Source organism: Erpetoichthys calabaricus, chromosome 17 (assembly GCF_900747795.2).
Source record: "Erpetoichthys calabaricus chromosome 17, fErpCal1.3, whole genome shotgun sequence".
In the NCBI taxonomy this organism is placed as follows: Eukaryota; Metazoa; Chordata; class Cladistia; order Polypteriformes; family Polypteridae; genus Erpetoichthys; species Erpetoichthys calabaricus.
In genome coordinates this window covers 35,425,488-35,452,685 of record NC_041410.2, presented here as the reverse complement: position 1 = coordinate 35,452,685, position 27,198 = coordinate 35,425,488, and the positions used below count along the sequence as shown (strand labels likewise).

Genomic DNA, 27,198 nt, shown 5'->3' with positions numbered 1-27,198 from the left:
TTTGGAGTAAAAAGGAATTTTTAAACTTGACAGACAGACAGAAAAAAAATTAACTTGATAAAATTGTTTTCCCATGTTGTCCAACCCTAAGAACTACACAATGTTAACCTATACAATTGGTCCAACAGAAACCTAAACTGAAAAGTTTATGCACAAAGATACACCAGGATATATACCGTAAGACTGATAATTAGCTATAATCGGATATCAATTTTTGGCCATACTGCCTTACCCCTAACTCAGATGCTGTTGTCCTCTTGGCATCATCCGACAGTAACCTACAACACATACTCAAGCAATTTGCTATATGTGTGAAGTGGCTGGGATAAAGATTAGCACCTCCTGGTTTGATGTCATAGTTCTCTCTTGGAAAAGAGTGGATTGCTCTATCCAAGAGAGGTGAGAACAACTGCCCTTAGTGGAAAAGTTCAAGAATCTCAGGATCTTGTTCCTGAGTGACAGAAAAAACAGAGCTTGACATCAAAAAGTGTATTGTAGCAAAAGCAAGCACTTTTGGTTTGTTGGTCAATCTACATTCCTCCCCTCGTCTACAGTATGTTCATGTGTAGTGCTGGGCGGTATACCGGTTCATACCAAAAAACGTTTTTATTTTTGTTATGATATGGATTTTTCTTATACCGGAATACCGGTTTAAATAGCCTAAACAACATTCGGAACATGGCGCAGCGGGAAACTGTTTAAGGGGAACCTTTTTCACTGGTGCACCGCAAAATACGCATCCAACAGAGTACATGTGTTAGTGGAGGTATTGAGCGGGGGAAATTGACAGGGAACATTCTGAAACTGAAGCTGTAGCAGACGATAAAGTTGAACATGATAACACAGTAGAACTTTTGACGAAAAAAGGTGCTGTGTCTGTTATCTGTAGATACTTTGGGTTTTAAAAGGTCGGATGTGGAGCATTATGTTCAAATGTATGAATACTGTTTCTATACTACTGGATAATACTGCAAGCCAAGTTGTACTTGTTTTATTTAATTTTTTTTTTTCAATACTGTGTAATGTATCTGGTTACTGTGTAATACTGTGACAGTGCCGGTCCCCTACTGACTCCCTCTTCCAACATGGGAGTCTGTTGAACCAACACCGTCAATAGTTATGACCGAGATGAGCTGAGAAATCTCATTGAAGCCAGGGGATGTTGGAAAGTGCTCAAGTGCTTTTGTTAAAAACAGTCAAAGTAAAACCAAAAGTGTCCGTTGGACAGTGTTCAGAAAAATACAGTACCCAAATAAATAGCAAATCCATAAAGCCAGTGAAATGTGGGGATAAAATCCATAATAAATATATCCATTAAAATGCAGTCTATCTCCTCGCCCGATCGCAGCACACTACCTTCCGTCTCCACGGCTCACCCTTCACTGGCGTTGCTGACGGAGCCTTTGCAGCACGAACTGCTTTCTGCCAACCCCTGTTTTGGCTGCCGCCACACTGCGCAGCCAGACCATCCGAGGTCGGCACACCTCCCGCCTTCCTTCGTGCTCACTCAGTCACTCCTCCGATCCATTTGGAGGTCTTACATTTCGCTCGCCCTACTCCACACGCTTACTCAGTGGGGTGAACCAGCCCCTAGATAGCCTAAGCCTGCACTCCCTCACGGAGCCCCAGCTCGTGCTGCCTTCTCCTTCCTGGTGTCTGGATCGTCTCCCATGACTGCCTTTTCCCTTCTTTAACCTCCTTGTGTTCTCTCTTTTCTTTTTTTCCTTCCCCCATCCTGCCGGCCCATAAATATACGTCTCTGTCCGTGGGCTCAGCGCCTTATTCACACGCCACACTAAGCCGACGAAGCAATTGAGAATGATCAGATGCGACTCGCCCCAATCACCTCATCAACTCCCTGCAGTCGAGCAATCGTGCCCACGAAGACAGACACGGCGAACTGGATTTAAAAACGGACCTTTTTTTTTTGTTTGTTTTTTTTGACCCACTAAACAACAAATAGTATTATAAATGCAAGTTGCAGTTTTATTATTTATTATATATATTATATATATATATTATATATATAATATATATATATATATATATATTTATATATATAGCTTAGCTTGAAGCAAGGTCTATATTAATGCAATTTGCCTTAATGACGGTTCAGTTGGTAAAGATGTCATCTCCAAGTTGCACTTGTTTTATTTTAGTTTGGTGAATACTGTGTAATGTACCTGGGCTTGAAGTTTTGATGTAATAGTATTACTACTGGAAGTTGCACTATTATTTATTTTACTAGCCAACCCGCGGCGTACCATACGCCGCATAATCAGGCTGGGTTTTTAATGATTTTTAAGCACAGGGAAAAAATTAACATTTGAAAAATCAGGAGGAGAGGGGAAGGACGCCCATTATGCCCCAGTCGTCATGCTAGTCTGCTGATTTCTTGTTCAGTAACCTATGAGTAGTGATGGGCGGGGGGGGGGGGGCCTCGCGAAGCATCAACACATTTGAAGCAATTCTGTCAGAAATCGTATCGAAGCTTCGAAGCATTTAACACTCACTTCTCTAGTGACACCTCCTGGCCATTTTCATTAATGTTACAGAAACTTATGATACACTTGAATGACGTCCGTTAAAACTTGTATTGCTTTTATTTTTTCGCAGCTACAGACTGACAACGAAGAGAAGGGTTCGTCAGCAGCTTCTAGTGTGTGATGTGCAAAAAATATAAATATAACTTCTTTAACTGTCTTGTGGCGCTGTAGTAGTACGGCTGCTTTGCAGTAAGGAGATAGTGGAAGATTGTGGGTTGGCTTCCTGGTTCCTCCCTGTTTGGATAGCAAATTATCTGCGACAAACAAACTGTTTTACACGCTGCAAACCAACCCGTGGCGTAGTATACGCCGCTTTTTCAATGTTTTTAAGCAGAGGGAAAAAAATGAACATTTGCAAAATCCGTAACGCTGCTTTCAGTAAGTACAATGCACACGCGTTTAGCTTGTTGGTGACTTTTTGCCAGCTGTCTTTCCTGGTTTGGGCCGTTTTTGCAGTGTTACCGCTTGTGCATATTAAATCTTGAATTCCTTTGAGTAACTAACACCCACCCATTCAGCTTGTGTGAAAAAAATGCGCCCGTTCTTTCATCATTTTGTTGCAGCAATATACATTGTGTTTTCACTCAGCGCAGAGGTGCGCATTCATCTCGGATTATTACATCCAGCTAATCTGCTACACGACTGCGTTTGAAAAACCGACTTATCCCAGATGAGTTTCACCGGCATTAATGATTAGGAATCTGGTTGGAACAAAACACTGCAGCCACAGGGGTTCAGCAGGACCGAGTTTGGGAAACACTGCTGAACACTCGTGGCTCTTGCCAACTCACGGCGTATGATATGTTGCATAATTATGTATTGATGGGTGAACACTTTCTGAACGACACAGTTGTCCAAACAGAAGTGAAAGTAAAATCGAGCCTGGTGCATTCTTTTGGTAGTGTTGCTGCTTTACAGTAAGGAGACTGTGGAAGATTTTTGGTTCGTTTGGGCTGCATTTGCAGTGTTACCGCCTGTGCATATTAAATCTTGAAATCCTTCGAGTAACAAATTAACTAACACCCACCCACCCACACACACACACACACACACACACACACTCAGCTTGTGTAAAAAAATGCGCCCGTACTTTCATCATTTTGTTGCAGCCTATCAAAGACTTGCTGCCCCCAACTCAAAGTGGCTCAGAGGTCGATGTGTAGCGTACAACAGATGAACATAAATGACGCCGTGTTTTTCGAGGCGTCGCGTCCCAGTTAGTGGGCGTGGCTCTGCGAGTTGTCGTCGTATCTAATGGTCATAGAGTTGGTGGGCGAGGCTCTTTCCTACTTGTCGGCGGCTTAGTGAATCCACGCCTCTTCCTGCGTGCTTTCATGGGTGTCTTGTTTTGGTGTGCGTGCTTTCATGGTTGTCTTCCCCTTCTGGCGTCGACTTTGTGAATTATATATATAGATTGTTATTATTTATTACTTTATATATTATGCAGTTTAATGATGGTAAAGTTGTTTAAAAAGTCACTTTAACATGTCAGTGGACAGAGATTGTTAACATTAACAAAGTGTAGTTGGTTTACAAAAAATATTTGCCATTTATTCCTTTTCTAAGACATGTTCAGTGCAATACAACTAAATGCCTCTTTGGATGGTTGACGATTTGTTGTCGAAGTTTTAGTTTAAGCGGTTTGCAAAATTTGTTCAATAAAAAGGTTCTATATTTTGACAGCAACTGTCATGCAGTGCGATTCCTTCTCTTCATTATTGCCCCCCCACCCTTTGAAAACTATCACTTTATGGAGCCATGCAAACCTGTATTAATACTTGTGTGCACATTAAAATGTTTCTTTTTGTACAATGTACAATTCTCATGACAGTGGAATAGTTTATTCTTAGCCAGTCTACTGCAGTAATTGCAGTGGAAAATGTGATTAACTCATGCATGGGAAAAAGATACCATCCAATACCGTGAAACCAGTATAATCTTGAAAAATACCGTGATATAGAATTTTGGTCATACCGCCCAGCACTATTCATGTGCCAAAAACATGTTGAAGGTTTTATGGTCTAAGGAAACCAGAAAAATAGATTTTTAGTTACCATCCTAAATGCTACAATAAACAGCACACATCACCAAAAGACAATATTTACCACCACCAAGCATGGTGGTGTCACCGTCATTCTATAGGGAAGCTTCTCTGCAAGAGGCCCTGGAAGCATTATGAATGTAGAGGGTAAAATGATTACAACAAAATACAAGGAAATTCTGGAGGAAAACCAGCTGTACTCTGCAACAGAAGAGAAATGCGACTTGGGAGATTTATTTTCCAGCAAGACAACAACCATGAACTTAAAGACAAAGGTAAATAGGAAGTCAGAGCTTAGACCATAGTCCAACTGGGAATTTGTGGAGCGACTTGAAAATAGCTCACGGTCCCCTTTGAACTTGAGATAGCTTAAACGATTGCAATTTTTAAATATTTTTCTTTGCAAAACCAGTGTCCAGATGTGTAAAGCTGATAGAGCCCTACGAACATTGACTCAAGAGTTGTAAAAGCCGTGAAAGATGCCTCTACTAAATCATGACTTGAAGGAGGTGAACTAAGTAAGTAATAAATTGTTTAGTATTTAATACCCAATTAAAACAGACGAATTTGTAGAGCTCTGTTTCCACACCGGTAGACTTTTTTTTCTAATACATACAGTATAAAAAAGCCCAATTAATTTCACTGTGATATAATGCTGTTATTCAATATGACAAAAAAAAAAAAGGCAGATAGAGATTGAGAGGTTTAATACATTTACTAGGCATTGTAACTTCAGCATGCATTATTTTGACTGTAGCTTGTACTGGATAAAATGAAGCTCTGCTCTCACATGGCTACTGTGATTATTGGGTAATGTCAAGATATTTCTCTGTAAGACTGCTCAGAAGTCCCACTATAACTTTATTTTACATAGAACCTTTTCTGATCAACATTGCCAATTCAAAGCATCACACTTTAAATATGAAACTCTTATAACCAAGACACTTATTGCATATAAAAACTCTCCAGAGTAAATCAGCAACTGTGAAACATCTACTACCAAAGTTTTATTTTGTTTTTCCAGACTGCTCAATTCTTGTGATTAAAAACAAACACTACAGAAGGCATAAAAAAAAAAAAAAAAAAAAAAAAAAAAAAAACACAGAAGAGAACATTTTGTCTGTTAGAAAAATTATAAACACGCAAATTATCTAACAGCTGCAGTACCTCACAGACTTCAGCTTTGTATCAAGAAACTAAATAAATGTAAACGGTAGTGAACAATGTGCCCTAGAGGTGTGTGATATGTATCATCTATGACAATATCTTAATCGCTGTTCTAACGATGTGCATGCTGACATTGAGAATGTCACTCATTTTGCTGAAAACATCAAAAACACTCCCTGAGAGACCACAGCCTAGTCTTACTGGGCCAAACACGATTCTCAAATGAGAATACACGTCTGGGAACAATCTATTGTATAGCATGTGGTGAACAGCAGTGAAATCCTACACTGAAAAGGCTTATCACACAGGTCTTCTTACTAAACACCCGTCCACCTCAATTCTTCCAGTTTGCAAAGTTAAAACTGGATTCTTTAAGAAAGCAAAAGAAATTAAAATAAATTACTTTATGGTAAAAGAAAATGAAAAGTTAAAATTGCTATCATCAGTTTAGGAGCTCACTAGTACAAGGTAGCTGAATCTTAATCTGTACATTCTTATGAGTACTACGACAGAAAAGACGTTTGAGAAGTGCTTCCGTCTGCTACAGTATCTTTGTCATTTTGATTATTGCATCATTATAAGTTGCAACAGACAAGTCTAGATAAGCATTGTGGACTGTAGATATATAATGCGTTAAAATGCTGCAGCTATTCTGGCATGACATGTTTGCATTTCCAAATAGATAGTAATGTTAACTTTCTTTAGTTATTCTTTTAGATGTGCCACAGGAAGGTGAATGCTGTGCAGAATCCTGCATGCTTATACCAACTCCATTAGGCAGATTTGTTGATTCAAGTGTGTTGAAACCTGCATCTGCGGCACTTCATTTTCAACTCTATTAACGGCAGTCCTTTTCAACTCATTTTGACAGGGTGTGACACATTGTTTATGTCGAATGCATTTTTTTTTCTTAATATTTTCATTACTAGCGACTTGGTGCACACTACGCTGCGCGTTGGATGACCACAGTTGAAGGACTCCCTGTTTAAACGCGCCTGGCAGTCGTGAACTGGGTCCTTCATCGCACCGCATTTGATTTTTGCATGGGAAACAAAATTTCAAAACAAAACCTATGATTCACGAAGTGTGGGACGCAGACTAATCAGAATCGTATACATTGTGTAAATGGTTGCAAGGAAGAGGAGTGGAGACGTGTCGTTGCGGTAATGTCTGTGAGTGGTGAGTGTCAGTTGGTTGCGAGTGAGAACGGTGAGAGCGTTCACTCGGAGTTTCTTGGGAGACCGTACGTTTCTGTATATTACGGTTGTTTTGCAATCGTAAGGACCTGTCGTCGGGTGTCTCATTGGCACGCTTTTGCCTCTTTCTTTCGCGATCACGGCGTAATGTGTCCTCTCTCTCTCTGTAGGAGTTTGTCTATAACGGTTGTTTTGCAATCGTAAGGATCTCTCGTCGGGTGTCTCGCTGGCACGCTTTTGCCTCTTTCTTTTGCGATCACGGCATAATCTGTCTTCTCTCTCTGTGGGGGTTTCAGTTGCCTTTCGTTGTGCGGCAGAGACGCGTCGTTGAGCTAATCTGTGTGAATGCTGAGTGTCCGTTTCTTGCGAGTGACTGGCATGCCTTTGCCTGTTTGCTTCGTGATCACGCTGTAATATGTCCTCTCTCGCAGGAGCAGGTTCAGTTGCCTTTCATTTCGGCATTGTTCGATAAGGTCTTCTCCATACAAGTGCACATGGGTAGCTGAAGACGGAAAGGCACAGTGAGCTGGAAGGGAGAAAATAGAAAATCGCGGCTTGAAACACCCATCCGACTCAGACGCGGGGCTCGAAATGCTCAAGTGCACATGTAGCAAAGTGTAAATGTTATTTATAATTTTATTTTTTTTGTTATGAACTTCCCCAAAAGAGTTGATCCCTGTAAATAGTTAATAGTATATCAACAATATAATCTGTTGTAGTACGGGCGTTAATTAGCATCACACCTCATAACCAGCATACACCACGTTTTTGGCTCTAAAGCCAGAAGCGCGGTGGATACTGTAAGGGTAGGTTGTGGTTTCTGTTTCTTTCGTGACTTTTTTATTTCATTTACTTTGTGTTAATAATTTATAATCGATTTCATTTATTATTTAATAGGCAGAGGGGAGAAGACGTTAATGTGACACTCTGTCTATTTTCTTTATTTTTGTTTTGAAAAGGTATGCTATATATATATATTTTCTTTTTCACTTGTTGAGAATATATAATTAGGATTTTTTTGTATAAAGTCTGTGTATTGTAAATAGTTCTCTTTGGAAAATTGGATTAATTTTTTTTTTTGTAAATAGCTTTTATATGTAATGTGTTTGTATAAATAACGCGAGAAGCGCGGTGGACGCTGTAGGGGCAGAGGGGAGAAGACGTTAATGTGACGCTCTGTCTATTTCTTTACTTTTTTCTTTTGAAAAGATTTTCAGGAACAGGAAAAATAAAAGCAATGGGGAAAGAACGGAGGGGGGTAAGCAGGAATTCTGAGAGGGGAAGGACTGGGGCTTTTCTACGGGGCGGCTATACAGCCAAAAGGAACCAGGACCCGGACACGGACACCGCGCTGGGCTTTTATTATATAGATTTTATTTGAAGCAAATAACATACCATACAATCAAGGCAAACTGAATAAACCAAAATTCAACCCCCACCCAAAAGAGAAGAGAAGAGAGCCAACAGCCTGAATAAATCTTCAAAAATCAGTATCCTTTTTGCCGATATAGATGCTTACACTAAAATGTTATTGAATAAATTCTGTGATATTTAAAAAAGTTCTAAACAGATCCTCTCTGAGGATTTGATTTTCTTCCAATTTCAAATAGTACAGAATACTGACTTAAAAGAGCTGTGGTGAGATTCTTCCAATTGAGCAAGATAAGTCTATTTGCCAGTAGTGATGTAAAGGCAACTACAGTTTCTTTGTCCTTTGCCACCTTAAGCTCATCTGTGAGTACACCAAACACAGATGTGAACAGGTTAGGAGTGAAGGCTGTCTAATAGGCATTCATAGATTTTTGCCCAAAATGTTGTGAATTTGGTGCACACCCAGAAAACATGGCCCTGTGAGGCTGGAGCTAGACTACAACATTCACTGGGTGAATCTTGCCCTGCATACATTTTGAACAATTTTAAACAAGATAAATGCACTTGATAAAAGATTTTAAGTTAAATGATTGAATGCTTTGCGTATATGGTGCAGAGTATATTCTATGAATGGCTGCCTTCTACTCCTTGTGTGAAATATTAAGTGAAAGGTGTTTTCCCCACCGTACCCTGAGAACTTTATAAGGAAGGGATTTTAAAATGTCTCTATATATTATAGAGATGCAATTTGAGTACTCAAGACTGATCAATATTTCTTCTGGTTCCTTTTAGCAAAGTTTCTAATTTGAAAGTACAGTGATCCCCCGCTTTCACGGAAGTTACGGTCCAGACCCATCAGCGATAGGTGAAAATCCGCAGTATAGAAAGATCATATAAACATGTTTTTTTTTTTTTAATAGTTTAAGCCTTAAAATACCCCTCCCACATGCTTGAAACACATGTAAACTTTTTATGATCGACGCGCAGAGTGACAAGCAGAACAGGCATCTTGGCAGAAGCTGCGCAAAGCCAGTGGCTGCTGTACAGGCTTTTAAATGATTGACACAAAGCGCGACAAGCAGAACACACAGCTGGCCAGTAGCAGCAAGGCAGCAGCTGAACCGATCGCATCTCTTTATCGAGCAGCGTTATAAGTCCTGCAATACAGATTTAACCATGCCTGGGGCAGGAAATAAAGGACAAATATTGTTTTTATAAAAGTTTTAAATTAAAAATGAAAATAATGCATATGTAACAATTCCCATGAAAATAATCTCTTTAAATTGTTTATCCGGTAAACCAAACCCGGGGGAAGGGCGAGCGAAGTGAGCAGAACCCCCTAGTAATAATAATAATAATAATAAATCCACTATGTAGCGGGGCGCAATATAGTGGGGGATCACTGTAGTGGAAAAATTGTGTTGATGAGAAGTAAAATTTGAAGCATAACTGTTCGTAGGATGCAAAGACATTATCTATGTACGATTCTCTAACTGTTTTCATCCAGGACATTATCCAAACACTAAATGCTGTGTATGTTTGAGAGGGAAGAAAAAGGTGGTTGTTATGTAGAGGTGCAACAGATAAAAGCTTCTCTGTCTTAAAGTGCTTCCTACATTGGTTCCATATTCTGAGTTTGTATAGGTATTTACTGGGGTGCAAAGCACAGAATATAAAGAAATACTGCAAGATTTTACATCTATTGCAGACCAGGATTGTGTATATTCATGAATGTGTGTCGATATCCAGGGGCCTCATGTATAAATGGTGCGTACACCCGTTTCCACGCACATCGAGATGTATAAAAACTAAACTTGGCATAAAGCCACGCACATTCTCACACCAGCCTTACCGTGTGAGTACACAATTTTCCACTCAGTTTTGCAAACTAGCGGCTAGTGCTGGGCGGTATACCAGTTCATACCAAAAAACGTTTTTTATTTTTGTTATGATATGGATTTCTCTTATACCGCAACACCGGTTTAAATAGCCGTAGCGTAAACTTTAAGGGGGCACCTTTTTCACTGCTGCACCGCTAAATACGCATGCAACGGAGTACGTGTGTTAGTGGAGGTATTGAACGGTGAAAATGGACAGAGAACATTCTGAAACTGAAGCTGTAGCAAACGAAGTTGAACGTGATTACACAGAAGAACTTTTGCCGAAAAATGGTGCCATGTCTGTTGTCTGGAGATACTTTGGTTTTCAAAGGTCGGATGCGGACCATTATATTCAAATGTGTGAATACTGTTTCTATACTACTGGATAGTATTATACAAGATGAGTGTGTAGGGCACAGTGATTTAAGCTCCATGATCACAGGGGCATGGTCGGACATAACAATAGTGTTGTACTTGCATATATTCGATGGTGGGAAAATAACTATGAAGAAATAATCAGTTCTTGAGTAACAATGTACTGATGAGAAGAAGGAATATGCTCTTAAACTTGGATTTAAAGACCTTCATAGGACTGATAAGTTATGACCCACTGCAACTGTTTACTTATTTTTTATAGTATTAGGTCTTCAGCTACAGTTGAGATAATTTTTCCAGACCTGGAGGTAGATGTTAACAATTTAAAGTTTCCAGCCATTACAATTTTATTAGTGTTCAAAATTGGGAGTTTATGCAAATGCATTTTGGACAAAATCGCTATCATCCATATTAGGTGCATTGATATTTATCAAAATCACTTAAATAAATTGCCCATCACCATGACCTGTCATCCTTCAGGATAAGATACTATGTTTGATACTACATATGGAATTGTTCTGTATATTAAACATTCCCACACCCCTAGTTTTCTTTATATAGTTGGAGTGAAAAATTTGGCCAAACCAATCTCTTTGCAACCAGAACTGGTCCTTACTTATTAACTTATTAAGTGTAAATCCTGTGTGTATTATCCGGTAAAAATACTATCATGGCATTTACACCAGTTAGGTCAGAGAATACTTTCTCTTTAATTCATGTTTGAGACCTTTGACATTCCTGCTCACAAAGTTCACTGTTTGGTCATAGAGACATTGCTTCTGAACTTTTGCAGTCTTAAGTAAATTGTTACATAAGCTAGCTTTGACCTAGATTTCATATCATTGTCAGGTGTTATGGCTATGGAGCCTATTGCTATGCTGGCATTTACAGTTAGAGGTTGAAAAGATAAATAAGAAATAGCATTCCTCTGTTTTGCTCATCATCTACCCCAACCCATTTTGCTTCCCCAAGAGAGGCTAGACCACGCTTCACTAAGTCCCAGTCCTCTGACATGCCAAGAGACGAAAACCCCAGAAGCAGTGTAGAAAATAATATTTAGATATGATAGTACAGTCTAAATACAATAAACCTAGGATATGATTATAAACAGTCCCAAAACAATGAACCTAGGGAATGAAGTTAAACAATTCCCATGGAGACTTAGGTATAGTATATTCCTGATACAATAAACCAAAGGTTTAATGTTCAAATATATATAAATATTTTGAAATTTATATTTTCACAAACCTAGTAATCAGAAACCTGCTGTCTGTCAGATCAAATTAACGAGACCTCCTCTGTTCTTTGCAGTTTAAAATCACTGTTCCTTCTTTAAGCGTCTCCTTCATGAGGTGTTTGGTTTAGAAATGCAATGCTCAATGAGAAGTCTAATTGTTCCCACCTAGGTTTAAGCAAAATTCACTTATGGCTGTCTTTAAATACAGTATGTCTGACACAGCAAGACCACCGGTAGCTTAGTAGGATAGACTATTGTGAATGCACGCTAAGAGAGCATACAGTAAACTAGTATAGGCGTACACTGTCACCACAAGCTAGCACAGGTAATTTAAAAAAAATGAGTGAACAGACAGCACCTGGAGACAAAATACAAATGTCGGAATCACAATATGCATTGTTAATTGCGAAACGTGAATCATCCTCACTTGCATGTAGGTAGTTTAGCTTTGAAAAAAGGATGTTGCTCAAAAGCAAGCAATTCTACAAAGTATGTTGGAAATAGTTTGCCATTTAAGACAGCTTGACAAATTACTTGTTTCACCATCTGTGAACCAACCACGGCACAGAATATAAAAAATATGAAAAGCTTTGGGAACCAGCTATCTATGACACTCCACTAAAAGAGGAGATTTTTTTTTATTTTTCAAATGATAACTCATGTATTGTGTAGTGGTGTCCAAAAAATATGATATCGCGTGCTTTCGTCAAGATGCCAATAAGTGATCAATGCAAGACCATGCCAAAGGATTTGAAAAACATCCATGGGAAAAAAAAAAAAAAGTGTTGCGTAATCCACAAGTCCAGTATCCATTTGAATGGTCAAAATGTGCAAAATGTTTGCATTTTTCACAATAAAACATTAACAGTTACATCCTTAAAACTGTTACATTGAATGTAAACGCGGAAAATGTAATTCCCACAATGCCGTTCATTTGAAGGAATGTCAGATTTCTTCATCTTCAAAAATTTTCTGAACACTCTACAGTCAATGGTATTTCCCCCTTTTTGTTCAACATGTAAATCTATTTTATCTACAATACAGCTTGACCATACTTCTGCGGCCTAATGCTGAAAATTAACAACTGCAGTTGCTGGATCTCAATGCCTTGAGGATGTCAGATACATGAGGAGAAATTGCAGGGATGACAAGCTTCACAGCTTTCAAATTTCCAAAGTACAGTATCATAAGCTGTCCGCAATGTGACAACCAATTAACATACTGCCTGTCAGCACTGGTGGCCTGGCCATGGGAATGTTTTTCAGGTTTGTTCAGTTCAGCCGCAGTTCCAAAGCCCCTACCACCTTTCCATATTATTGAGGAACAACAAACATGAGACAGATGCATAAGCCTCACTTTTGTTTACAAATTATAAAACACTTGCTTTTGAGTTTTCCTCATGGACTCACTATATTTGCAGTTGAACAGTTATTAGTTGTTGCCACTTGCACACACAAGCCTGTCCCTACAATTTAAGCTTGTTTGATTTTGTCAGGGTCAGACACAGGGAATGTCAAAGTGCATAAATGACTTGTTCCGTCACTGTTTTACTCTTTGCCATAGACACCAATTCATTCACTTGATTCTTTAAGGTTATACTATTATGACGGACTACTGTCTGATATTTAGGTTTAAAATATAAACAAGCTACAGTTATAGTAGTTCATGGTCTGTATAAACTTAAATTTAGAAATATCAAATTACAAGACTCTTAAGGCAACTTAGTTTTGAGCAGATCTTAAATGTAACATTCTATCCTTTTTACTGCACTTCTATGCTTCTAGACACCTTGTTGTTGTTTATCATCAGCCCACCTCTCCTCCAAAGGCTTTTAGTTAAACTGCTTTTCTGCTCTGGAATTCCATGTACACCCAAGGCTAACTGAAGCATGTGAGGAGCAAAAGCTAGCCCATCTGGTTTGTTCCCTCAGAAGAGCTACTGCAGCACAAACTGTTAAACTTAATGCTGGCCATGAGAGAAGTGTGGCCGAACATACAATGCATTGCCAGACAAGTCAGAGAGGCCAATGCTGACATCCATCACATTTAATTTTTTTTTTTTTTTTTAGATCATGTGGACAGTCAGATGCATGCTAGGCCAAGGGATTGCAGCACTTTAGGAAGAAGGCAAGCTGATGGAGGCAGTGTGATGTTCTGAGCAATGTTCTGCTGGGAAACTTTGGGTTATGGAAGTTTCTTTGACACATACCAACTAACTAAAAGGTTGTTGCAGACCACATACACCCCTTCACGGCCATATAGTGTCAGTAGCACAACTTGAATCCACAACTTCCGGGTCTGAAGTCCAAGTTCCAAAAGCTTTAACCACTACACCAAACTGTCTGCCAGGACTAATTTAAGTAAAACTAGTCTTTAAAAGGAACATACTAATAAAAAGGAAAATATCTTGCACTTTGTTGAGGACTGAATGAAGTTCAAGATGTTTTTATTTTTAAATAAGCTACAACTATAAAAGCTCAAGCGTGGATTTAAAAACGATATTTGATTATTTATACAACACTCTTTATAATGAATAGCAAAAAATGGGTACCGCTTGCAGAGATAGAGCAGACAACAGAGAAACAGGAATATTTGGTAACTTGCTCAGATAACAGTATTCCCATGGATCTTACCAAACCAGCAACACCATAACTTCCATTTGGGAACCTTGGTTTATCTATTCATCCATTTTCTATATGGTTACACCTGTAGTAGTTCAGTACATTCACACAGCTGTTGAAGGCACAGTGACTATTTGTACATTATTTAATTGTTGCAGGACACAATTCTTGTCAAAGCAAATAATAGTACTTTGAAGAACTGATAAAATCTCAACTGAAACATAAGAACGACTAGTAAGAAACTTGGCTGGATAAAGTTATTTAACTGCTGTACAGACTGACCAACAAAAATAAGCATGAGTCATTAGAAGGGCATGCCACAAACAAAGAATGCAGTAGCTCTCAAATATTTGATTGTAACAGCCTTGCCAAGTCACCAAGAATGACTATTTTACAATGTGCTATCCACAAGCTGAGGTTTAACAAGAAACACTTTGGCTAAACATATACTGCGAGTTTCATGAATTATTAACTTTGTCAACACACTATTGCAGACACTGTGGGGTAGAGATCTTAAAAAAAACACGCACACACACTTATCAGCCTGTGTCTCAGTTTGTGCAGGTGGATTTACAGGCTACTAACTAAAATTTAAAAAGCATAAAACAGGCTAGTGACAACATAAACGTTTCCTGGTATTCTAAAACATGGCAATTAAATAATAATGTATAAATAAGAGGACTTCTAAGCCACCATAAAAAAAAAAAAACTTTGCTAATGAATGGCATCTTCCAGAGTGAAATTTATTATTTTTTTTAATATTTTTATTTTATTAATTTTCATTGTAATCATTCCATACAAACAGATCAATTTATAAACCAACAAATTTGAAAGCAATTCAAACCCCACCCCTGAGAAGGAGAGCTTAGCTAAAGGAAAATTTCTTTAAGCTTTTTAATAAGGCAACATTAGACAAAAGAAGGGGAGAAGTAAATATCTATATAAATAAGAGATGGAGAAGGGATTTTAATGCAATAAAAGTTTTCTCTTATTCTAAAATAATATTGATTAAATCCTGCCATGTTTTGAAAAAATTTTGTACAGATCCTCTAACTGAAAATTTGATTTTTTCCAATTTCAAATAATATAAAACATCGGTTTCCCACTGACTTATAAGAGGAGAATTAGGATTCTTCCAATTTAACAAAATAAGTCTGCGTGCCAAGAGTGTAGTGAATGCAATCACCGTTTGCTTGTCCTTCTCCAATTCCAGTCCATCTGGAAGGACACCAAACACAGCTGTTAGTGGGTTAGGAGGGATTGTGATACTAAGGCTGTCTGAGAGGCACTTAAAAATTTTTGTCCAAAATGATGTTAGTTTGGTGCAGGCCCAGAACATGTGACCCAGTGAGGCAGGAGCTTGGTTGCAGCGCTCGCAGGTTGGATCCTGGCCTGGAAACATTTTGGACAGTTTTAAGCGAGACAGATGAGCTCGATATATAATTTTTAGTTGAATAATTCTATGCTTTGCGCATATAGAACTCGAGTGAATTCTCTGCTTTGCTACCTTCCACTCCTTTTCTGATATATTGATTAAGAGATCTTCTTCCCAATGTCCTCTTGGATCTTTGAAAGGTAGGGACTCTAATAAGATTTTATATATTGCGGAAATAGTGTTTGTTTCCTCGGAATTGAGCAGTATTTTTTCCAGCATTGTGGAGGGTGCAAGGTGGGGGAAATCAGGCAATTTCTGTTTAACAAAATTTCTAATTTGAAGATAGTAAAAGAAATGTGTAGCTGGGAGGTTAAATTTTGAACGTAATTGTTCAAAAGATGTAAATATGTTGTCTATATAAAGATCTCTGAGCATTTTAATCCCGAAACTTTTCCAGGTATTAAAAACTGGATATACTTGCGAAGGTTGAAAGAGGTGGTTCCCTTGCAGAGGTGCCACTGATAAAAGATTTTCCATCTTAAAATGCTTCCTAATTTGGTTCCATATTCTGAGTGAGTAAAACACAATTGGGTTATTAGTATATTTGCAATAACTTTCATTTATTGGAGAGCAGAGCAGGGAATATAAAGAAGTACTACAGGATTTTACTTCTATTGCAGACCAAGCCTGGGTATGTGCATTTATTTGTGTCCAGGTTTTTATGGCTTGTATGTTTGCTGCCCAGTAATAAAACTGAAAATTAGGTAAAGCCATGCCACCTTCTGCCTGAGGTCTTTGTAGGGTCGCTCTTCGGATACGTGGGTGTTTTGAGTTCCAAATGAATGAGGTTATTATTGAATCTAACTGTTTAAAAAAACGATTTATTGATATATATTGAAATGTTTTGAAATAAAAAGAGAAGTTTAGGAAGGATATTCATCTTAACAATGTTAATTCTTCCGGCTAGAGTGAGATGAAGGGTTGACCATCTATGCAAGTCTTGCTTAATTTTTTCCATACAGATGCCAAAGTTTTGTTGATAAAGAGCTTTATGTTTACTTGTGATATTTACCCCTAGGTATTTAAACTGATCTGCTATGGTAAAAGGTAGGGTGTCTAATCTAATATTATATGCTTGTGAGTTCACTGGAAAGAGTATACTTTTATTCAGATTAATTCTAAGACCAGATATCTTTTGAAATTCTGTTAGTGCTGTTAAAACAGCAGGGACAGTGTTTTCTGGGTCCGATATATATAAGACCATATCATCTGCATATAGAGAAATTTTCTGTTCCAGTCCTTCTCTGACAATCCCCTTTATCTGATAAGAATTTCGGCAGTGAACCGCCAGTGGTTCAATAGCGATTGCAAATAACAGTGGCGACAAGGGACATCCTTGTCTGGTACCACGTTCTAGTTTAAAGTAGTCTGAGCAAATTTTATTAATACAAACTGAAGCTTCTGGACTGGTATACAGTAGTTTGATCCAAGCACAAATATTCGGGCCAAACCCAAATTTCTCCAATGCAGTGAAAAGGTAATTCCATTCGATCATGTCAAATGCCTTTTCTGCGTCTAATGATAGTAATATCTCTGGGGTGTTTGATTTTGCTGGTGAATATATAACATTAAACAAGTGTCGGAGATTTGAAGATAGATGTCGGCCTGTAATAAATCCAGTTTGATCTTGTGATATTACCGAGGGCAGCACTTTCTCCATCCTTCTAGCTAGGATTTTTGAGAGTATCTTAACATCATTATTCAGGAGTGAAATTGGTCTATATGATGCACATTGTAACAAGTCCTTATTTTGTTTAGGAAAGACGGTGATTAATGCTTGTCGAAATGTTTGAGGTAGTATTTGGTGGTCTTTAGCTTCTGTAAATGTTGCCAATAAGAGTGGAGCTAGCTGAGTGGAGAATTTCTTATAAAACTCTACGGGGTAACCATCAGGGCCTGATGATTTCCCGCTTTGTAATGACTTTATAGCGTCTAGTAATTCTGTTAGCGGTAGAGGTTTATCCAGTTCCTCAGCACTTAAAGCATCTATTTGTGGTATTTGTGAATTATCCAGAAATGCATTAGATTGCGTGTTGTCTTCTTTGGGCTCAGTGGAATATAAAGACTTACAGTAATCTCTAAATGTGTGCATTATTTTATTATGGTCGATGATTTCTTCTCCATTCTTGTTGGTGATTACTGGTATTGCATTGTGAACTTCTTGTTTATGAATTTGTTGAGCTAAAAGCTTATTAGCTTTTTCTCCGTGTTCATAGTAATGCTGTCTAGACTTATAAATAAGTTGTTCAGTTTCTTTAGTTGTTAAGATGTTAAGTTCTGTATGCAGGGCCTGCCTTTTCCTGTGAAGAACTTCACTTGGACGCCTGGCTTGTTCTTCATCTATTCTAGTAATTTCATTTCTTAGCTCTGACACTTTCTTGGTTTCTAATTTATTTCTATGGGAAAGATATGAAATAATCTGGCCTCTTAAGAAGGCCTTTAGAGTTTCCCAGAGTGTTCCTGCAGAAACCTCTGTGGACGTGTTTGTCTCTAGGAAGAAGCTGATTTGTTTGGATATAAATTCTGTGCAGTTCTCGTCTGCCAATAAAAGAGGGTTAAGACGCCATCTGCGAGGTGAGTATGAGGGGCTTATTGATTTTAGCTCCAAGACTAGAGGGGCATGGTCAGAGATAACAATTGTGTCATATTTGCATGATTTAATTGTAGGCAGGAAATTATTATCTATAAAAAAATAATCAATTCTTGAGTAGCTATAATGCACTGGTGAGTAGAACGAATATGTTCTTGAGTTTGGGTTAAGAAACCTCCAGGGGTCTGATAAGTTGTGATCATTTAAAAACTGTGCAATTATCTTTGCAGTATTAGATGTCGTCCCCCCTGTCACAGGAGTCCTATCTAAGAGTGGATTTAAAACACAATTAAAGTCCCCAGCCATTATAATTTTATGAGTGTTCACATTGGGAATGGATGCAAATAGATTTTGCATGAATTCCTTATCATCAACATTGGGTGCATAAACATTTATCAAAATCATTTTACTGTTATATAAATTGCCCATGACCATCACATATCTCCCTTCAGGGTCCGACACTACCTCTGATGCTACAAATGGAACTGTTCTATGTATGAGAATTCCCACCCCCTCTAGTTTTCTTTATAAAGCTAGAATGGAACATTTGGCCAGTCCAGCCTTTTTGTAATCTGAACTGATCCTTGGTTAGTAAGTGGGTCTCCTGTAGAAATACTATTTTAGCGTTTAAGCCTGTTAGGTGAGAGCATACTTTCTTTCTCTTTAATTCGTGATTCAGGCCTTTAACATTCCAGCTCACAAAGTTAACTGTCCCATCATGGAGACATTGATTCTGAGTTTTTAATGTCATTTATAGTTTTAATTGGTAATATGGCAGTTTTAATCTTAGTTTCAAGATTCCCCATGAGTTGTTGCATTTTAGCCTGTTGTTGCATTGATATTTATAATTATAAGGATTACAAGAATAGATTAGATATAACCTGCTCTCCTTCTCTCCCCCCTTTATCCCCCCACCCCCCCCATTTTGCCTCCCCACATGAGGCTAGATCCCACTTCGCGATGTTCCAGTCCTCTGACATACGAAGAGACAGAGCACGTCCAAAACAAAACAAACCCCACCCTGCAGCGGTGTTACAGAATTAAAACAGAGATATCTTTTACAGTTAAATCCTTAATACTATTTGCCGAAAATGTTCTCATTAACAATATTTAAGCTTGAAATAATCTTCAGCGCTTTTAAGTTAAGATATTAAGATTAAAAAAAAAAAAAAAAAAAAAAAAAAAAAAAACAACCCTGGGAATGATTTTAAAAACTAGTCTAGGATAAACCTGGTAATTCCTACTGTAATAGTATAATGGTAATTATATAAATAGTAGAACAAGCAATAAACCAAGGGTATGAAGTTAAACAGTCTACTTTAAAGTATAGTAAAATAAAAAATAAATAAATAAATAAATAAAAAAAAAATAAAAATAAAACGAATCCTACTTTAATCACTTCCACATTTTCACACTCACGTCTATAACTCTATAACTCTGATTAAAACATAAACATATAACATATAAAGTCCAGATATAAAAAAAAAAAAAAAAAAAAAAAAAAAAAAAAAAAAAGAAAATAAGGGATGTATAATTATAATACCAGTCTCTTTAAACATGGATCCAGCGATCAGATCAAAGGTCCTTCCCGTGCCTTGATAGAATACGGCTCTTTAATTTTAATTAACTTTCAAAAAAGTGTCAGAAACAGCTTCTTTAATTCTTTTTCAGCTTCTTCTTTGCTGAAGAAAATATAATGTCGATCTTGAACTTCCACTTTCAGTTTGGCAGGATACAAGAGGCTGTATTTGATATTGGCTTCCCGTAGCATCCTTTTAATGTCGATGTAGGATCTGCGTTTTGCAGCTGTTGATGGTGAGAAGTCGGGGAAAATACGAATAAGATTATTTTCGAATATAATCTCTTGCTTGTGTCTGAGAAGTGCCATCACATCAAGCTTACATCTTAGTCGCTCGAAGCGGACAATAAAAGAACTAGGTTTAAAGGCGCTTGGTATCTTTGTGCGATAAGCCGTGGCTCTCTCATTGTCGAGTTTAAAGTCATCTCCAATTATTTTAGACAGTAATTCTACTGCAAATTTCACTGGGCTTGAGCTTTCTCGTTTCTCAGGTATACCCTCAATTCTTATATTATTTCTTCTGCACCCATCCTCCAGGGCTGCAAGTCTGTCTCCAAGTTTTTTGCATTCCGAGTTCGCAGCTGTGGCTTTTTCATCGGCGTTAGATGCCAGTTGTTCCGCTGTTTCCACTCGAGCCGTGAGTCCCTGCTTAACGTCTTCCAGCTGATCTGAAACGTCATTAATATGATCATCAAGCCTTTTCAGTTTGGAATTAGTTTCTTCAATGTGTTCCACTAATTTCTCCAACATGCCTTTAAAGTTCACGTCGAAACGTTTAAATACACGCGTTTCCTTATCTTTGTTATCCTTCTTGAGCTCAATGGCCACCTTCTTAAGATCATTTGTGTTATCTTTCTTAAGCTCATTCATGGCCGTAACCATGGCAGTGGCTAGTGTAGCGATCATCTCTTTCTGTGTAGCGATCATCTCTTTCAGTTCGGAGTGAAATTTAATATGTATAGTTGACAATGCTGTGAGACAATTACTCCTTTTCCACTGTAAACAGCTATAAGGGACTTAACAACAAGCTAGTCAGTGCCACGAGGTGTTTTTTTTTTTTTTATGTAAGCACAAGCTGTATGTGCAAATCATAAATTAATAAGCTAACATTTCTTTTAAGCAATGGTGGCAAACTGTACACAATTGAGTATAGTTTATATTGCTCTTACATGCCATTGGACAAATTACTGTGGCATTAATATGAAGTACAAATTATTTCTAAAGCGTATCTCACATACCAAATATTATAACAATGTGTCTGGCATTGCCTAAAAGACAACACTTTTTCACAGTTAATTTAGATCAGGGAAAAAAAAAAAATTCACAAGTAGTTCTGCAGGTGCCAGAATAGATGTTCTCCGAAAATTGTTTTATTTAACATACATGCACTAAAACCACACTATTTCATATAATGTGAGATATATAAATAGACATTGACATATTAGTCTATTTTTATATAGATACCAATTATTTTAAAAAAGTAAAAAAAGGCACACTCAGTTAAAATTATACAAAATATTTATTCACTCTGAAACATACTTATCCCATAGAACTGAATTATTGAAGAAGAAAAAAAAAAACATGCAAATAATCATAAGCAGGTCTGTAGTAAAGCAAACAAGCTGGAAGAAAGTTGTTTTTGGTATTTTGCTGGGAAGCTCTAAACGCCAACAGCAACACATTGAAAGAATATATGCCAAAAGCTCCTCGTCCATATCTAAAGCAAGCAGTGTTGGCCAAATGTTGGCTAGGAGTAGTCCATACACATAAGCAATGGCAAACTTCTGATCACTTATGTGAGAAAACTTGAAGATAATACTACAATGACTGCTTTCACAGGAATTCTCAACTAACTGTCAATTATTTCAGAAGTTGGTTTTAACAAAAGGCACCTTAAAAGACAAGAAACTAAAGAGGGAGAGGATGGTAAGAGATTTGGAAAAATTAACGTCACTAATCTGTGAAATTAAAATACCCATTAAAAACAAGTTTCAACATTTGTTAATGATATTAAGTTAAATGCAAGTTAAACAGATTGACACAAACACAACAGGGAATGCCATAAACCTTACAATTTGACTTGTTGATAAAAATGCTTTAAAAAATTGCTACAAAAACCAACTTTAAAGAGCTTTCATACACGGATATATTTGGATTTTGATTTTGTTAATATGAATTTTAGCAATATTTACTTTCATAGCTGGGGAGTCGGAAACAATTCTTGGGTTATTCGAGTTGGAGTCAGAAAAAGTTACTTACTCTGAGTAAATGCAAATTGTAATATAATGGGTTAAAATTTCCAATTTTACATAGGCCTTTTTTTTTTCTTCTAGCCTTTTGATAAAAATAGAACCTTTTTTAATTTTGTAAGTTTTGTCTTTTGTTTAATGTTACTCAATGTAAAACATTTAATAAGTCACAACAGCATCACTATTGATTTAAACCCAAACTTAAAACAGGTTATGATGCTAAAAAGCAGCTTGAAAATTCACGTTGGCAGAGATAAGATACTTTGTATATTGTGTGCTTTCAGTCATCATAGTAAATACAATACAGTGATCCCTCGCTATATCGCGCTTCGCCTTTCGTGGCTTCACTCCATCGTGGATTTTATATGTAAGCATATTTAAATATATATCACAGATTTTTTGCTGGTTCGCGGATTTCTGCGGACAATTGGTCTTTTAATTTCTGGTACATGCTTCCTCAGTTGGTTTGCCCTGTTGATTTCATACAAGGGCCGCTATTGGCAGATGGCTGAGAAGCTACCCAACTTACTTTTCTCTGTCTCTCTTGCGCTGACTTTCTCTGATCCTGACATAGGGGGATTGAGCAGGGGGGCTGTTCGCACACCTAGGCGATACGGACGCTCGTCTAAAAATGCTGAAAGATTATCTTCACGTTGCTATCTTTTGTGCAGCTGCTTCCTGAAACGACATGCTGCATGGTGCTTCGCATACTTAAAAGCTCGAAGGGCACATATTGATTTTTGACTGAAAAACAAACTGTCTGTCTGTCTGTCTGTCTCTCTCTCTCTCTCTCTCCCTGCTCCTGACGGAGGGGGTGTGAGCTGCCGCTTTCAACAGCTTTGTGCCACGGTGCTTCGCATACTTAAAAGCCAAACAGCCCTATTGATTTGTTTGCTAGAGATTGTTTTCTCTATCTATGTGACATTCTGTGCTCCTGACACGCACTCCTTTGAAGAGGAAGATATGTTCGCATTCTTTTAATTGTGAGATGGAACTGTCATCTCTGTCATGTCATGGAGCACAGTTTAAACTTTTGAAAAAGAGACAAATGTTTGTTTGCAGTGTTTGAATAACGTTCCTGTCTCTCTACAACCTCCTGTGTTTCTGCGCAAATCTGTGACCCAAGCATGACAATATAAAAATAACCATATAAACATATGGTTTCTACTTCGCGGATTTTCTTATTTCGCGGGTGGCTCTGGAACGCAACCCCGCGATGGAGGAGGGATTACTGTACTGTTGAAAATTTTGGGAAGTGCTTCTTTTTGGACATTTTTGAACCCAGAACTGAAATTTAGAAACACAAGTGAAAAAGGATATCAATATTTAGAGGTGCTAATGCAGTTAGAAAGCTTTCTCTAATAACCAATTAGCATGTAAATAAGACCAATTAAAGATATGCTAATACAATTTACCTTTGGGACATTGAAGGAATTGCTGCTAAAAATGGGGCTTAGAAGCAATATGTGAATAATATATGAAGGAAAAAAAAAATCACTAATTTCAAGTAGTAATAGCCATTATATACACTAATAAAGCCGTAGCTATTTTTTTTAAATCAATTTAATATCTTGATTTAAAAAAAAAAAAAAATCAATATCAATCACAAATACAGCACTCCAGATGACTAAAATGGTTGCAAATGCGACCAAAAATAGTCTTTGGCGATAATCATTTCTACTTAGCTCACCAGTGGCAAATGAAATCATTGAAACTTTAATTATATTTTTAACAGATGCAAAAGGCCACTTTATTGTTGAGCAGATGCTCGGTTAACATATACTTGAGTACAGGCACCCCCTTGGACATCCTTGAGCTGCATAAATGCTGGTTTATACACTACCCTGGGTGCAAAGGATACGCAGAGAAAATTACATCAGACTTAGAAATATTTTCACACATGCGTCTCCAAGTACATGATGCGGCTGAGGTGGCAGTCGTGTATTCCAATGGGTGAATTTCAAGGAGAGGCTGGTTACGCTTGTTCCAGAATGATGAATGAAGGGCTGATTATGACACACTAGGTCATCAAAACGCAAGGAAGACATGCAAAACATTTGAAATTCATCTGTTCATCATGTAGGTTCCCTGGTATGAGGATATCTGTGCCCAGTCTGATTTAGTGCAGGCACACTAAGGTGTGATTGTCACAGACCTCCTTGTGTTCAAGTATCTTTGCAAGCAGTTTCTCTTTCAATTTAACGCATAGTCCACGGAAAATGCTGGCCTGTCCGTCAGTAAACATGCAAGCACAGCCGCCTGCCTATGGATTCCTCACACACAGCAATGTGACCAAGTCTGAGTTTTAAGGTTGCAGGTGTATTACATGTTGTTGCTTTTTACTGGGGTGTTCTGTATTTGATGTCTGACAGTAAACTTTGTTAAAATAGTATTGATAAATGCCACTGTGCGTACTATATGTTTGGTTATCAATACATTTTTCAATGGGAGTTCATTAACAAAAACGCTGAAAATAAGATTTAGTAAAAACTAACAGCACTAATTATAATTAATAATTCATTACTTGACACTCAGTTTCTACTGCACACTGAGCTAGAATAACTTGCTCAGTATAAAAATGTAATGTCCCAGACACACTGATCTCAGACAGACTGAAAACTAAAAATAAGGGAAAGTCAGTGAGTAATACTAATACAGGTATTACCTTCCAGAATTTCCGACTTAAAGGCGCAAGTCTCACCAACTTTTGAGAGAACCTTCATTTGCATGCTGAGAAAACTGTGGAGGTTACTGTCAAAGGAACTGAGAAACCAGTCTGAAAATGAGAGGTAATCACAGGAAGGAAGCTCACATGGTTCTGAGATCATCTGTTGCTTTTCTCAGTCTTCTACCATGATTCATGGCCATATGATTTAACCACTTTTGAAGAAAATGAGATTGACACTTTAAAATGGTATCAAGAAGTCTTCTTGAAGAATGTTATGTCAAGGCTGTACAAATGGAGTGGAGGTTGCTAAAAAGTCTGATTAAAGGCCAATTCTCAGTCTTACAATAGTTGGTGGGAAGCCTTACTGACAAAAGAGCTTTATTGCACAGATTTCAACAATATTCTACATCTTGTTGAGATCATGCTTGTTCTGCTTATTTCAGCAGTTAAATGTGAATGTGGTTTTTCAGTACAGAACAGAATAAAATCAAAAGTCAAAACCCACTTAATGTCTTAACCTTGAAGGATTTACTCAGAATCAGCACAGAAGGCCCATTACCTGAGCAGTTTGATCCTGAATCCTGTGTCAAACACTGGCTCACTTCAATCAAGAAGAGACGACCACATTACACTGGATGGCCCTCTGACACTAACATTCTGATGGTCAGTGACACAGGCTGAGAACCCGAATAAAATACATTGTACATAGTTTGCAAGTTATAATGACATTCAGTTACATAAATCATCAAGACAAACATGAAAGCACAAGGGAAGGATACACTGCATAGGAGAAGGAAAAGAATTAGGCATACATACATGAAGGTCAGAATGTAAAGAAACTGAAACTTTAATATTTAACACATTTGATTGTTTGACTCCTAAATCAAAGCTAGTGATTTTTTTCTTTTAGGAGCCACAGGCTCCTAGAAGTGAATATTTGTCTGGAGCGCTGAATTTCTGGGCGACTCCAAACTTTTGACTGGTACTGTACATTGGCTTAAATTACAAATAGGAGTTGGAGGTATCATAAATTTGGGTGTCAGAGTTGGAATGTGCATCAAATGTTGTGTACAGACTCAACACCATTGTTTACTTTTTCACTTATTGAACAGAAAATGAAAAATCTTTCACGCACACATGGTAAAATAAATCAAGAAATCCATAATAATCACAATAATTTTAAAGCACACCATGCAACATTCCCATTTCTGGTTAACAAATATGATCCAAAGTTGGCTCCAAAAGTATGTAAAGCCACTAGGGCTGTAATTAATGATTATTTGGTAAGTAATTGAGCTTACTGACTTCTTTTTCCAATTACTCTAACAACTATTTTTGTTGAAGAAAAAAATCAGTTAAGTTTATGAATGTATTTGAAAATTTAATAATTTTATATATAGAACTAGACATTAAGCCCGTTACAATAACGGGCGCTAGAACAGTAGTGCATAAACATTAGTAGGAACAGTCTATATTAAATGACAAGGGACCATGACCTCATTGTTTTTGTCTTTTTTCATAAACATTAGTAGGAACAGTCTATATTAAATGACAAGGGACCATGACCTCATTCTGTTTGTCTTTTTTTTCCATCAAAAATATTTTTGCAAGAAGCCTTAAGTAAAATAAAAATAAAATAGAAATGTATATGACAATACATTAAGTATAATTAATATTACATTTATCTTCTCCTCTGTGGCTGTTGATTGATGTGTTTTGTCTGTTTGAAGATCTCCTATCCTGCCTCTCTTTATTTTAGCTTGCTGTGGCGTCTCTCCAGCAAGTACTGTGCAGTTCCGCAGCAAGTATTTTAATCTGTGCAGCCGTGCAGCTGATTATTTTCTGTGTTGTGTCTCCCCAGCAACGTATTTTATGTGCCCGAAAATAAATCTACTTTTAAAAGTCATCCTATTGTAATATCATGAAAATTCATATATTTAGGAAAACCCCTTCAATGACTGACACTTTACTGGGCCAAGCTTCTTAATCTCAAATCTGACATCCTCAGAGTGAACACTTGCACAACAACAAACACTAATCCCACCTCTTTGGGGAAGCTGGTCTCCACGTCTCAGTACCCGACTGGATTTTTCGTGCCTTTTAGGTGTTACCTCATTTACCGAAATCCAATCGGATCAGCTGCGCGATATTTTATAGGTCCTGCCCACTCTGTCTTGTGTGATGCGTCAGGCGGCCTTTGAAGCGTCGCACCACACCCCCGCGCACTTCACCAGAAGACACACA

At 37.6% G+C, this 27,198-nt stretch overlaps 1 protein-coding gene across 6 annotated transcripts in view; it reads right to left on the bottom strand.

Moving 5' to 3' along the window:
- akap13 (A-kinase anchoring protein 13) overlaps positions 1 to 27,198 on the bottom strand; it is a 335,986-nt gene that overhangs the window by 281,565 nt on the left and 27,223 nt on the right. The gene's annotated exons all lie outside the window — the stretch shown is intronic.